The following is a 14,449-nucleotide window of genomic DNA, read 5'->3' as shown; positions in this document are numbered from 1 at the left end:
CTCGGCTTCGCGGGTGGTCGACCTCCTCTCACGGGGGCCGCTCCTTGCATAGTAGAGAGCAACACTCTCCGAAGAGGCGAGGCAGGAATGGAAGTACCCATCCCATCACCCGCCGACGAAGAAGCAGCCGCGACATGCTTTCGACCCTTTCCCACCATCTTTCAACACCTGTCATGACAAAGAGTAAATGAAATTAGTACAACATAAATACCAACATGACTAATAAAAATTGAATACCTAACATGAACTCAAAATTTATATATAGTATAGTAGTTGAATACCTGACATGAACTAATAACAATCGTCCTCGTCTATATATGCTTCGGGGTCAATAAATGCATCATGATCATCACTATCATCAATAAATGCATCATCATCATCACTATGTAGAAGAACATGTGGAAGGCCACCATTATGTAATCGGTCAAGAAGTGACAGGTCATCCGCAGCAGTAACCTCTTCTTCTTCCAGCTCTTCCTCTTCGGGCTCAGGGGTTAAGACGGATTCACTGTAGCTGTCTACTTCAATGTTCTGGGGTGAAGTAGAGCGGTTCTTGAAACGTTTCTTGGACATACGTGTTTCTTGGAAGAATTCTCCTTCATATGTGTCTGGGTTAATGTGAGGTTCGTAATCCTCTTCATTGAGGGTAGGTGGTCTAAAATGTGGTGGCACTTCATAAACAACATCCCAACCTTTGAGATTTGGATCAGTTTGGCAGGCCCACGGTAGATAGAAAACTTGTGTCGCCTGTTGAGCCGTAATATAGACATTGGGAACATCTAAGTGGGTGTTTTGGTTGATTTCGACTAGTCCTATATGTTCATGAGTCCTTCTAGTCTCCCTCAGCTCAAACCAATAACATTTGAAGACTACGACGGTCGGTGGGTTTTCACCATAGAATAGAAGTTCATAAATTGCTTCAACCCTTCCATAATACTCGCTGTCTCCTTCGCCGATAGCAGAGACAGAACAATTTGTAGTCTTTAGGTCGGGCATAGATAGCTCTTTGCCAAAGGTACGAAAGTGATACCCGTTGATGTTGTATTTGTCAAATGAACGGACCTTATAGTCAAAACCATTAGCGACTTGTCTCAACTCGGCGTCCATAGACTCTGCATCAGCCTACAAGTTTAATACGAAAGAATGGATGCATTAGCCGCAAATTAGACCAATAAGTCAAATGGGCCCTTAATGGTAATTAATTACCCTTTGTTTGAACCAAGAGATGAAACCAGGATAGTCGCCTCCATGCTTCGCGAGAAGCTCATACTCTTCGACGGAATCCTTTTCGATGACCGCTCCATCCGAGAATTCGGCGACGTATCGACTATATCAAATATCCGGGAATAAGAGTGGTTCAAAGCAATTAGAAGTTGCGGAACAAAAAATCACCGAGAACTTACTCGATGTACGGCCGCACTTCTGTTAGGTTGGTGAAGATATACAATGAAATGGTCCGCCATTCTTCGACACCCAACGATTTCCCTTTCGAAGCACCGGATGGTGCGAGCTTACCTTTGAATAGGCTGAGGTTGGATCGAACTTTTTCTCGATCGCCATCATTGTACCGAGGCTTCGGGTTATGCAAATGATAATTTTTGGCTTCGTAGTGTGCTGTCACGAAGTTTGCCGCCTCCTCAGTAATGAATGCCTCGGCCATCGATGCTTCAATTCTACGTTTATTTTTACACTTAGCTCGAAGCGTCTTCTGCATCCTCTCAGTTGAGTAGCACCATCGATTTTGAACGGGCCCCCCCATTTTTGCCTCGGTCGGGAGATGCAAAATCAAATGTTGCATTGGATTAAAGAAGCCCGGTGGAAAGATCTTTTCTAATTTGCAGACCAACTCCGGCACCAACTCTTCCATTTCATCTAGCACGCCAGGCGATAGTTCTTTCGCACAAAGAGAACGGAAGAAATAGCTCAGCTCTGCCAGTACTAGCCATTCATCCTCAGGGATAAAACCACGCAACATCACCGGCATTACCCGCTCAATCCATATGTGCCAATCATGACTCTTGAGCCCAAATATTTTCAATTTCTCAAGACTCGCTCCCCTCTTTAGATTCGCAGCATACCCATCGGGGAACATCAACCGCATTTTCACCCACAATAGCATTTCCCTCATAGCTGGCCTTTCAAGATTGAACCATGCCTTTGGCTTCGCTACGCTTTGCTTTCCTTTCCGTTGTCGCAAGTTTTGCAACGGTCTATCACATAGAGCCTCCAGGTCGATTCTAGCCATAGGATTATCTTTTGACTTCCCCTCTATGCCGAACAATGTACCAAAAATGGCCTCCGCAATATTCTTTTCAGTGTGCATCACGTCAATGTTGTGTGGGCAAAGGAGGTCTTTGAAGTAAGGGAGATCCCATAAGCATGACTTGTGAGTCCAGGCGTGTTCCGTATTATACCCTTTGAAGTATCCTGGACGCAAAGGATCGGGCTCGAGAGCGTTTAACTGATCAAGGGTCTGTTGGCCTGTCAACGCAGCTGGTGCAGTGTTTTTGACAACTCTACCTTTGATGAAATTCTTCTTGTCTTTTCTGAACTTATGGTCAGGATCCAGGAATTGTCTATGCATGTCGAAGCAAGAATACTTGCGACAAGCCTGCAGCCAACGGAACTGTAGAGCTGCCTTGCATGTGGTGCACGGGAACCTTCCATGCACACACCAGCCAGCGAATAGCGCAAACGCCGGATAATCATGCGTCGAGTACATGTACCACACATGCATTTTGAAATTTGTTTTGGTAGCCGCGTCGTAGGTCTTGATCCCATTATCCCAGGCTTCTTGCAACTCATCCTTAAGCGGCTGCATGTACACATTCATATTCTTCCCCGGATAGTTGGGCCCTGGAATTATCAACGTCAGGAAAATGTTCTTTCTTTTCATAATCTCTCCGGGTGGCAAATTTAGTGGAATGACAAATACAGGCCAACAACTGTATTGTGCTGCCGTCATACCATACACATTGAACCCAGCCGTGCTGATGGCAACTCTAGGTTGCCTTGGATCGTCCGATTTATCCTTATGTAATGCATCGAAGTGCCTCCACGCAAAACCATCTGAAGTATGTACCAACATCTTGTTCCCATCCGCATTTAGTGCGGTTCTTTTTCCCAATTTGTGCCATGTCATCTGTCTGGCCGTCTCTTCGACCATGAAAAGACGTTGAAGTCTTGGTACGATTGGCAGATATCGAAGAACACTAATGGGGATTTTGGTCTGATTCTTCTCACCCATGCCGTTGTCTACCACAATATACCTGGAAGAATTGCAAATGGGGCAATAGTTCAAGGACGCATACTCAAGCCTAAATAAGGGACATCCATTCTCACAGGCATGTATCTTCTCATAGGGCATCTTAAGTACACGGAGGATTTTCTCTGACTGGTACAGGTTTGCAGGCAGTACATGGCCTTTGGGTAGAAAGCGTCCAAATATCGTCATCATCGCGTCGTAGCATTCTCTGCCTAGGTTGAATTGAGCCTTCAGAGCCATTACTTGCGCGATGGCATCCAGCTGACAAAGCTCAGTCTGCTCGTGGAGAGGACGTTTTGAAGACTCCAGCATTTCATAGAAGGCCTTTGCAGATTCCTCCATCTCATCGTCCGAATCCCGAGCATCATCAAAGTCTTGCACCATGTCTTCAATCCCGGTACCATGCTCGTCGGTGCGACGACGAATCACCTCAGCTCTGGCACGTTGGTCAGACTCACCATGAAAAGTCCACACCGTATAATTAGGCGTAAAACCCCACTTCTGCAAGTGTTTACCCATTTCAAACTCTGTCTGCTTTTTCCAGTTGTCGCAGTTGGGACAGGGGCACCATGTTTTTTGCTCGCCATTTGCAAATGCGGCTCTCACAAACCCCCTGGTTTTTGTTAACCATTCATGGGTCATGTCTTTCTGACTAGGGTGACCAGTGTACATCCAAGCACGATCACTCATGTTGCCTAGCTACCTATGGGGGCACAAGAAATAAATACATAATTCATCATCTATATTCATACGCTAATCAAGTTTGTCAGTTTTATTACGTCCATGCAACCTACACGCTAATAGGTAAAGATAGGTCCTAATCCCACCCGAGTATGTGTAGACTTGGTTCGTTTTCCCATGCTCTGCTCCAGATGCGACACAGAATTTCGGCAGCACCTCCCCGCTGTTCTCCAGATACACGTCTCGGCAATAAGCAGAGAGGATGTGTACCCGGAGAACAACAGGGGAGGCACTGACGAAATTCCGCATCGGATCCGGAGCACAGCATACGGGAAAACAAACCCAATCTACACATACTCGGGCTGTCCATGGATAATGTTGGAGAATTCGAAAGGATGGCGGTTATAAATATGCAAAGAAATGCATATTTATAGATGTCGCCCTTTCGAACGGGAGACGCATACTTCTCATGCATACTCATGATTGAAGAAACCTATAGCTAGCAAGTTTCATCGGCACGAAGACCGGACAGAGCAAATTAAGGGGGTAGGAGGAGAAGTCATTTGTGCTCACCAACAAACGCAAGGGCGGAGCTCGTCCAACGCACGTGGAGGTCGTCGAACAACTGCACATTGAAATTTACCCGATCAACACAAATACGATGTTTTTATAATTAACATGATCGGAAAATATGTGACCTAACTCATAATTTACAAAACTATGACCCCGTGGGCCTCTGGAAGGCCGAAAAGCACCTTCTCGTTCAAAAGAAGGCAGAAGAGGTGTCGGGGGTCGGGGCTTATTAGTGGCGTCGGGAGTCAGTGCCGTCGAGGGTCGGTGGCATCGGGGGTCGGGGGGTTAGTGGCGTCGGTTGTGGGGGGTCAGTGACGTCGGGGGTCCAGGGTCAGTGGCGTCGGGGGTCCAGGGTCAGTGACGTCGGGTGTCAGTGGCGTCGGGGGTCGGGGGTTGGTGGCGTCGAGCGTCGGGGGTCGGGAGTCGTGGGCCGAGGGTCTGGGTCGGGGGCAGTGGCGTCGGGGGTCGAGGGTTAGTGGCGTCGGGGGTCAGTGGCGTCGGGGGTCGGGGGTCGGGGGTCAGTGGCGTCGGAGGTCGATGGTCGGGGGTCAGTGGCATCGGGCGTCAGGGGTCGGGGGTCGAGGGTCAGTTTCGGGGTGCCCGGGTTCCCTTTTCCTCTTCTTTCTTCTTCTCCTCTCTCCTCTTTTCTTCTTCTTCTTCTTCTTCTTCTTCTTCTTCTTCTTCTTCTTTTTTCTCCTCCTACTCCCCCTCCTCTTTTTCTCCTTCTATTCTTTTTCTTCTTCTTCTTCTTCTTCTTCTTCTTCTTCTTCTTCTTCTTCTTCTTCTTGCTCCTCCTCTTTCTCCTCCTCCTCCTCTCCTCCTCTTCTTCTTCTTCTTCTTCTTCTTCTTCTTCTTTTTTCTCCTCCTCCTCCTCCTCTTCTTCTTCTTCTTCTTCTTCTTCTTCTTCTCGTGCTTTTTTTCCTCCTGCTTTTTTTCTTCTAACCTAACTAACTAACCTAATTAGCCTAATAATCTAACCAAATAAACTAACTAAATTACCCTATATATAATAAAAAAACTAACCTAATAAACTAACTAAAGTAATTAACTTTTTTAAAAAGGAAAACAGGAAAAACTCACCGGCAGGGGGCGGCGGCAGGGGGCGGCGGCGGCAGGGGGCGCGCGGCTGGGGGCTCGCCGCAGGGGGCGTCGGCGGCAGGGGGCGGCGACCGCAGGGGGCGCAATGCAGGTGGCGCGCAGCAGGGGGCGGCGGCGGCAGGGGGCGGCGACGGCAGGGGGCGCAATGCAGGTGGCGCGGGCGCGCGGCAGGGGGCGGCGGCGGCAGGGGGCGGCGGCAGGGGGCGCGCCGCAGGGGAGGTGCTCGCCGTGGGGGTGGGTCGCCGCGGGGAGGTGCCCTCGCGGGGAGGGGATCCCACGGGGGTGGTCTCGCCGGGGGGCTGGGCTCGCCGGGGGGGTGGGCTTGCCGCGGGGAGGGGATCTCGCGGGGAGGGGGTCGCCGCCGTGGAGAGAGAGAGTGGTCGGGGTGAGAGAGAGAGAGACAGTGAGCGAGGGGGGGTAACGGCCGTTATAGGGCTGCCCCTTTGCCGTCCGCCCCCCGACAGCAAAGGGCCGTATGGCAGACGGCAAAGGCCCGCGGACGGCAAAGGCCCCCGGATTTCGGACACGGCAGGCATGGGACCCACGCGTCCCCTTTGCCGTCTGCCCTGGGGCTCTTTGCCGTCTGCTGGTAGACGGCAAAGGACCCACACATGGCAAATAGTATTTTTGCCATGTGTCAGTTCTTTGCCGTCTGTATTATGTCAACTGATGGCAAAGAGGTTCTTTGCCGTCAGCCAGCAGACGGTAAAGAACTGGCTGACGGCAAATTTCTGGATTCCAGTAGTGTAAATTGGCTAAGAATGCCTTTTTGTAGCTAATTATGTCATTTCGAGGATAATTACCTAAGTATAGGTCATGTTTTATTAAACAGACCATTTAGGAGCTAACTAAGCTAATTATGTCATCTAGGTGAAACCCTACCTAACTATAGGTCGTTTTGGAGCTAACTTGGGTAAAATTGGTCATTCCGGAGCAAACTATCCTTATTAAGTCATTTTGGATCTAGCTAGGCTAATTATAGGCCATTTAATACCTAAGTTAGGGGGAATAGGTCATCTTGCAGCTACGTAAGCCTTATTATGTCATTTGGGGGAGAACTTAGCTAACTATAGGTCATTTTTTATTAAATAGGTCAGTTTGGAGCTAACTAAGCAAATTATGTCATTTCGTAGGATAATTAGCCAATTTAGCCTTTCTTGGATGAGTCTAAGCTACGTAGAAGAAGAGAAAGAGAATAAGAAGTAAAAGAAGGAGGAGGAGGAGGAGGAGGAGGAGGAGAAGGAGAAGGGAGAGGAGAAGAAGAATAAAAGAAGAAGGAGAATGAGAGTGAGGAAGAAGGAGGAAGAAGAAGGAGAAGGAGGTGCTCCTTCTCCTTCTTCTCCTTCTTATTATCCACCTCCTTCTCCTTCTTCTTCTTCTCTTCTTCTTCTTCTTCCTTCCTTTCATTTTTCCTCTTTCTTCTCCTCTTGTCCCCTTCTTTAGGCTAAATTGGCTAAGAATGCCTTTTTGGAGCTAATTATGTTATTTCGAGGATAATTAGCTATGTATAGGTCATGTTTTATTAAGTAGACCATTTAGGAGCTAACTAAGCTAATTATGTCATCTAGGTGGAACCCTAGCTAACTATAGGTCGTTTTGGAGCTAACTTGGGTAAAATAGGTCATTCCGAAGCAAACTATGCTTATTAAGCCATTTTGGATCTAGCTAGGCTAATTATAGGCCATTTAATACCTCTGTTAGGGGGAATAGGTTATCTTGCAGCTACGTAAGCCTTATTATGTCATTTACGATAGAACTTAGCAAACTATAGGTTATTTTTTATTAAATAGGTCATTTTGGAGCTAACTAAGCTAATTATGTCATATCGTAGGATAATTAGCCAATTTAGCCTTTCTTGGATGTGTCTGAGCTACGTAGAAGAAGAGAAAGAGAAGAAGAAGTAAAAGAAGGAGGAGGAGGAGGAGGAGGAGGAGGAGGAGGAGGAGAAGGAGAAGGAAGAGGAGAAGAAGAAGAAAAGAAGAAGGAGAAGGAGAAGGAGGAAGAAGGAGGAAGAAGAAGGAGAAAGAGGAGCTCCTTCTCGTTCTTCTCCTCCTTCTTCTCCTTCTTCTTATCCTCCTCCTTCTCCTTCTTCTTCTTCTCTTCTTCTTCTTCTTCCTTCCTTTCATTTTTCCTCTTTCTTCTCCTCTTGTCCCCTTCTTCGGGCTAAATTGCTTAAGAATGCCTTTTTGGAGCTAATTATGTCATTTCGAGGATAATTAGCTAAGTATAGCACCATTTAGGAGCTAACTAAGCTAATTATGTCATCTAGGTGGAACCCTAGCTAACTATAGGTCGTTTTGGAGCTAACTTGGGTAAAATAGGTCATTCCAGAGCAAACTATGCTTATTAAGCCATTTTGGATCTAGCTAGACTAAGTATAGGCCATTTAATACCAAAGTTAGGTGGAATAGGTCATCTCGCAACTACGTAAGCCTTATTATGTCATTTAGGAGAGAACTTAGCTAACTGTAGGTCATTTTTTATGAAATAGGTCATTTTGGAGTTAGCTAAGCTAATTATGTCATTTCGTATAATAATTAGCCAATTTAGCCTTTCTTGGATGAGTCTAAGCTACGTAGAAGAAGAGTAAGAGAAGAATAAGTAAAATAAGGAGGAGGATGTGGAGGAGAAGGAGGAGAAGGAGAAGGAAGAGGAGAAGAAGAAGAAAAGAACGAGAAGGAGAAGGAGGAAGAAGGAGGAAGAAGAAGGAGAAGGAGGAGCTCCTTCTCCTTCTTCTCCTCCTTGTTCTCCTTCTTCTTATCCTGCTCCCTCTCCTTCTTCTTCTTCTCCTCTTCTTTTTCTTCCTTCCTTTCATTTTTCCTCCTTCTTCTCCTCTTGTCCCCTTCTTCGGGCTAAATTGGCTTACAATGCCTTTTTGGAGCTAATTATGTCTTTTCGAGTTTAATTAGCTAAGTATAGGTCATGTTTTATTAAATAGACCATTTAGGAGCTAACTAAGCTAATTATGTCATCTAGGTGGAACCCTAGCTAACTATACGTCGTTTTGGAGGTAACTTGAGTAAAGTAGGTCATTCCGGAGCAAACTATGCTTATTAAGCCAATTTGGATCTAGCTAGGCTAATTGTAGGCCATTTAATACCTAAGTTAGGGGGAACAGGTCATCTTGCAGCTACGTAAGCCTTATTATGTCATTTAGGAGAGAACTTAGCTAACTGTAGGTCATTTTTTATTAAATAGGTCATTTTGGAGCTAACTAAGCTAATTATGTCATTTCGTAGGATAATTAGCCAATTTAGCCTTTCTTGGATGAGTCTAAGCTACATAGATGAAGAGAAAGAGAAGAAGAAGTAAAAGGAGGAGGAGGAGGAGGAGGAGAAGGAAGAGGAGAAGAAGAAGAAAAGAAGAAGGAGAAGGAGAAGGCGGAAGAAGGAGGAAGAAGAAGGATAAGGAGGAGCTCCTTCTCCTTCTTCTCCTCCTTCTTCTCCTTCTTATCCTCCTCCTTCTCCTTCTTCTTCTTCTCCTCTTCTTCTTCTTCCTTCCTTTCATTTTTCCTCTTTCTTCTCCTCTTGTCCACTTCTTCGGGCTAAATTGGCTAAGAATGCCTTTTTGGAGATAATTATGTCATTTCGAGGTCTTGTACCACACATGCATTTTGAAATTTGTTTTGGTAGCCGCGTCGTAGGTCTTGATCCCATCATCCCAGGCTTCTTCCAACTCATCCTTAAGCGGCTGCATGTACACATTCATATTCTTCCCCGGATAGTTGGGCCCTGGAATTATCAACGTCAGGAAAATGTTCTTTCTTTTCATAATCTCTCCGGGTGGCAAATTTAGTGGAATGACAAATACAGGCCAACAACTGTATTGTGCTGCCGTCATACCATACACATTGAACCCATCCGTTCTGATGGCCACTCTAGGTTGCCTTGGATCTTCCGATTTATCCTTATGTAATGCATCGAAGTGCCTCCATGCAAAACCATCTGAAGTGTGTACCAGCATCTTGTTCCCATCCGCATCTAGTTCGGTTCTTTTGCCCAATTTGTGCCATATCATCTGTCTAGCCGTCTCTTCGACCATGAAAAGACGTTGAAGTCTTGGTACGATTGGCAGATACCGAAGAACACTAATGGGGTTTTTGGTCTGATTCTTCTCACCCATGCCGTTGTCTACCACAATATACCTGGAAGAATTGCAAATGGCGCAATAGTTCAAGGCCGCATACTCAAGCCTAAATAAGGCACGTCCATTCTCACAGGCATGTATATTCTCACAGGGCATCTTAAGTACACGGAGGATTTTCTCTGACTGGTACAGGTTTGCAGGTAGTACATGGCCTTTGGGTAGAAAGCGTCCAAATATCGTCATCATCGCGTTGTAGCATTCTGTGCCTAGGTTGAATTGAGCCTTCAGAGCCATTACTTGCGCGATGGCATCCAGTTGACAAATCTCAGTCTGCTCGTGGAGAGGACGTTTTGAAGACTCCAACATTTCATAGAAGACCTTTGCAGATTCCTCCATCTCATCGTCCGAATCCCGAGCATCATCAAAGTCTTGCACCATGTCTTCAATCCCGGTACCATGCTCGTCGGTGCGACGACGAATCACCTTAGCTCTGGCACGTTGGTCAGACTCACCATGAAAAGTCCACACCGTATAATTAGGCGTAAAACCCACTTCTGCAGGTGTTTAGCCATTTCAAACTCTGTCTGCTTTTTCCAGTTGTCGAAGTTGGGACAGGGGCACCATGTTTTTTGCTGGCCATTTGCAAATGCGGCTCTCACAAACCCCCTGGTTTTTGTTAACCATTCATGGGTCATGTCTTTCTAACTAGGGTGACGAGTGTACATCCAAGCACGATCACTCATGTTGCCTAGCTACCTATGGGGGCACAAGAAATAAATATATAATTCATCATCTATATTCATACGCTAATCAAGTTTGCCAGTTTTATTACGTCCATGCAACCTACATGCTAATAGGTAAAGATAGGTCCTAATCCCACCTGAGTATGTGTAGACTGGGTTCGTTTTCCCATGCTCTGCTCCAGATGCGATGCAGAATTTCGGCAGCACCTCCCCGTTGTTCTCCTGATACACGTCTCGGCAATAAGCAGAGAGGATGTGTACCCGGAGAACAACAGGGGAGGCACTGACGAAATTCCACATCGGATCCGGTGCACAACATACGGGAAAACAAACCCAATCTACACATACTCGGGTTGTCCATGGATAATGTTGGACAATTTGAAAGGATGGCGGTTATAAATATGCAAAGAAATGCATATTTATAAATATCTCGCTTCCGAACGGGAGACGCATACTGGTCACGCATACTCATGATTGAAGAAACCTATACCTAGCAAGTTTCATCGGCACGAAGACCGGGACAGAGCAAATTAAGGGGCTAGGAGGAGAAGTCATTTGTGCTCACCAACAAACGCAAGGGCGGAGCTCGTCCAACGCACGTGCAGGTCGTCGAACAACTGCACATTGAAATTCACACGATCAACACAAATACGATGTTTTTATAATTAACATAATCTGAAAATATGTGACCTAACTCATAATTTACAAAACTATTCCCTCGTGGGCCTCTGGAAGGCCAAAAAGCACCTTCTCATTCAAAAGAAGGCAGAAGATGTGTCGGGGGTCGGGGCTTAGTGGCGTTGGGAGTCAGTGCTGTCGAGGGTCGGTGGTGTCGGGTGTCGGTGGCATCGGGGGTCGAGGGGTTAGTGGCGTCGGTTGTGGGGGGCCAGTGGCGTCGGGGGTCCAGGGTGAGTGACGTCAGGTGTCAGTGGCGTTGGGGGTTGGGGGTTGGTGGCGTCGAGCGTCGGGGGTCGGGAGTCTTGGGCCGAGGGTCTGGGTCGGGGGTCAGTGGCGTCGGGGGTCGACGGTTACTGGCGTCGAGGGTCAGTTTCGGGGTGCCGGGGTTCCCTTTTCCTCTTCTTTCTTCTTCTCCTCTGTCCTCTTTTCCTTCTTCTTCTTCTTCTTTTCTTCTTCTTCTTCTTCTTCTTCTTCTTCTTCTTCTTCTTCTTTCTCCTCCTACCCCCTCCTCTTTTTCTCCTCCTATTCTTTTTCTTCTTCTTCTTCTTCTTCTTCTTCTTCTTCTTCTTCTTCTTCTTCTTCTTCTTCTTCTTGTTTCTCCTCCTCTTCCTCCTCCTCGTCCTCCTCTTCATCTTCTTCTTCTTCTTCTTCTTCTTCTTCTTCTTCTTCTTCTTCTTTTTCTCCTCCTCCTCCTCCTCCTCCTGTTCTTCTTCTTCTCTTTTCTCCTCCTCCTCCTCCTCCTCTTCTTCTTCTTCTTCTTCTCCTTCTTCTTTTCGTTCTTCTTCTAATTATTTTCTTCTTTTCCTTTTTTCTTTTTCATTTTTTTCCTTCTGCTTTTCCTCTTTTTTTCTAACCTAACTAACTAACCTAATTAGCCTAATAATCTAACCAAATAAACTAACTAAATTACCCTATATATAATAAAAAACTAACCTAATAAACTAACTAATGTAATTAACTTTTTCTAAAAGAAAAAGAAGAACAACTGCAACTCACCGCGGTGGACGACTACAGAGGGCGGCGGCAGCGGTGGACGACGGCAGGGGGGGCAGGGGCGCGCTGCATGCGGACGGCGGGTGGGAGGGGAGGTGGCCGGCGGTGGGGAGGGGAGGCGGCCGGCACGCGGGAGCAGAGGCGGCCATTGGGCGGGGAGGAGGTGTGCCGTGGGCGGGCGCAGGGATGAGGGCGCGGGGAGGAGGCCGCGGGGAGGAGGGGGCGGCGGCCGGCAGGCGGGAGCAGATGCGGCAGGCGGGCGGGAGGGGAGGTGGCCGGCGGGGAGGAGGGCGCGGGGAGGAGGGCGCGGGGAGGATGGCGAGGGGAGGAGGGGGCAGCCGGCGGGCGGGGAGGAGGGGTGCCGCGAGAGGGCAGGAGGGGGCGGGGGAGGAGGCGGCAGACGGGAGGGGAGGCGGCCGGCGAGCGGGGGACGAGCGGCAGAGAGTAACTGTAAGAGCGGAGGAGACTGTCGGAGCAGATTAGAGTGAGAGGGAGAGGGAGACGGCCGTTAGGGGGGGCTCGCTTTGCCGTCCGCCCCCCGACGGCAAAGAGAAGGAGGGCAGATGGCAACGGGAGCGCCCGTTATGGGGTGGGAGGGGCTGTACGGTGGCACCCCTTTGCCGTCTGCCACCCGTTTGCCGTCCGCCTCTGGTTCCTTTGCCGTCCGCAGGCCGACGGCATAGGGAAGGCCGACGACAAAGAAAGTTTTTGCCTTAGGTGTTCTCTTTGCCGTCTAATTTGCGCCAGCTGATGGCAAAGAAGCTCTTTGCCATGTGTCTGCAGACGGCAAAGGAAAGGCCCACGGCAAATTTCTGAATTCCAGTAGTGCTGGTAACTTTGAGCCCTCATCCAGTCATACTTTGGAGTGATGTCGTCCTCTGAGCCACTTGAGATAGCCACATCAAGGGTCCTTAAGACACGCTTGTGCCTCTGACGGTTCTCCTTCTGAGCCACATGAGAATGATATTGTCCCTTGGGCTGCATACAGAAGAGAGTCTTCATCTGATCCTTCAGTTTCACGGCCCAAGATGGCATACTAGAAGAGCGGGTATGCGAAGCAGGTCCTCCTCCAGCAGCAGTCTTTGTGTCTGTATCCATGGGCTGAGAAGAAGTTGATGGGTTGGCCCATTTGTCCTTGATACGGAGCTTGATAAGATCATGCACAAAATAGTCAGCCTGAATAGGGAAGGGATCTATCATATAGATATCGTGCCACCTCTTCTGAATATAGGCAAACACATAAGGCCCGTAGATGGTGACCTTACGGTTCATGATGCAATTCCAGAGCTCATGGAACATCACATGAGCAATGTCGAGAGGCGCAGTTTCCATAGTCCTTGCTTCCTCACACAACAGAAGCATCTCAGCCAGATGACCATGCACCTCGTCCTTGTTGCCAATACGAGGGAATAGAGAGTTGCAGAAGACCCGATGCATGATATCCAGATGTGTGGGGAGCACACCTTTGTTGATGTAATGTTGTTACAGCATGTCCTTGGGGGTGGTAGTAGACGAAGAAGGAGCATGAGGACGCATCCCAAGAGTATTTTCTTCCCCCTGAAAGTCGACTTTGAGGAACTGTATGAACTCCGTTCAGGAACCAGTCAGCTTCTGATTACCGGTCATTCAGGTCATGGTGCGCTCGTCATCAGGTTGAAAGTGAGCAGTGACATAAAACTGGGCCAAATTATCTAGATCAATGTCCTCTGTGAAGGTGATGATGTCTGTAAGGACAAGCTTTTCAATCAAGGAGAGAGCCTTGCCAAAGTAGTCCGGATTCCGCCGAAGGTGAGCAAGGTCGATTCACTGCACTGGGACAAAGATCTTCTTGAAGCGCTTAATGATGTCATGATAGATCATGGCATGTTCCCGTGACCCAACATGATCGACGTTCTTAAGCTGAGCCTTGTCATCAACATAGGGATTTCGGGTGTGGAGTGCCAAAAATCCTTAGGGTCCATAGTGCGAACGTTGACCCCTTTGTTCTTGGTAGCAATCTTCTTGAAGGACCTCTTCTTAGGATTCAGACTAGAAGTGGCAGAACCTTCTTGAGCCTCTAGAGTGCGATATTGCTTAGGTTGGGTGTTACGTGCGGGATTCGAGCGACGATGACCACCCGTGACACACAAGACACACACACCAAAAAGGGCGACAAAAGGAGTCATGGCAATGGTCAAAAAATCATAAGAACAAAAAATAAAATAAAAAACATATCCTACTAGCGGTAGTACCGCTCGCCCTAGCAGTAGTACCGCTGGGGGTCCTAGCGGTAGTACCGCCAAGTTGGCGGTAGTACCGCTAGGGGGTTGAGTTTTAGATCTGGATATATTTG

The sequence above is a fragment of the Hordeum vulgare genome, chromosome 3H (genome assembly GCF_904849725.1).
Source record: "Hordeum vulgare subsp. vulgare chromosome 3H, MorexV3_pseudomolecules_assembly, whole genome shotgun sequence".
Taxonomy (NCBI): domain Eukaryota; kingdom Viridiplantae; phylum Streptophyta; class Magnoliopsida; order Poales; family Poaceae; genus Hordeum; species Hordeum vulgare.
The sequence above is the reverse complement of the archived record's forward strand: the minus strand, read 5'-3'. Positions refer to the sequence as shown.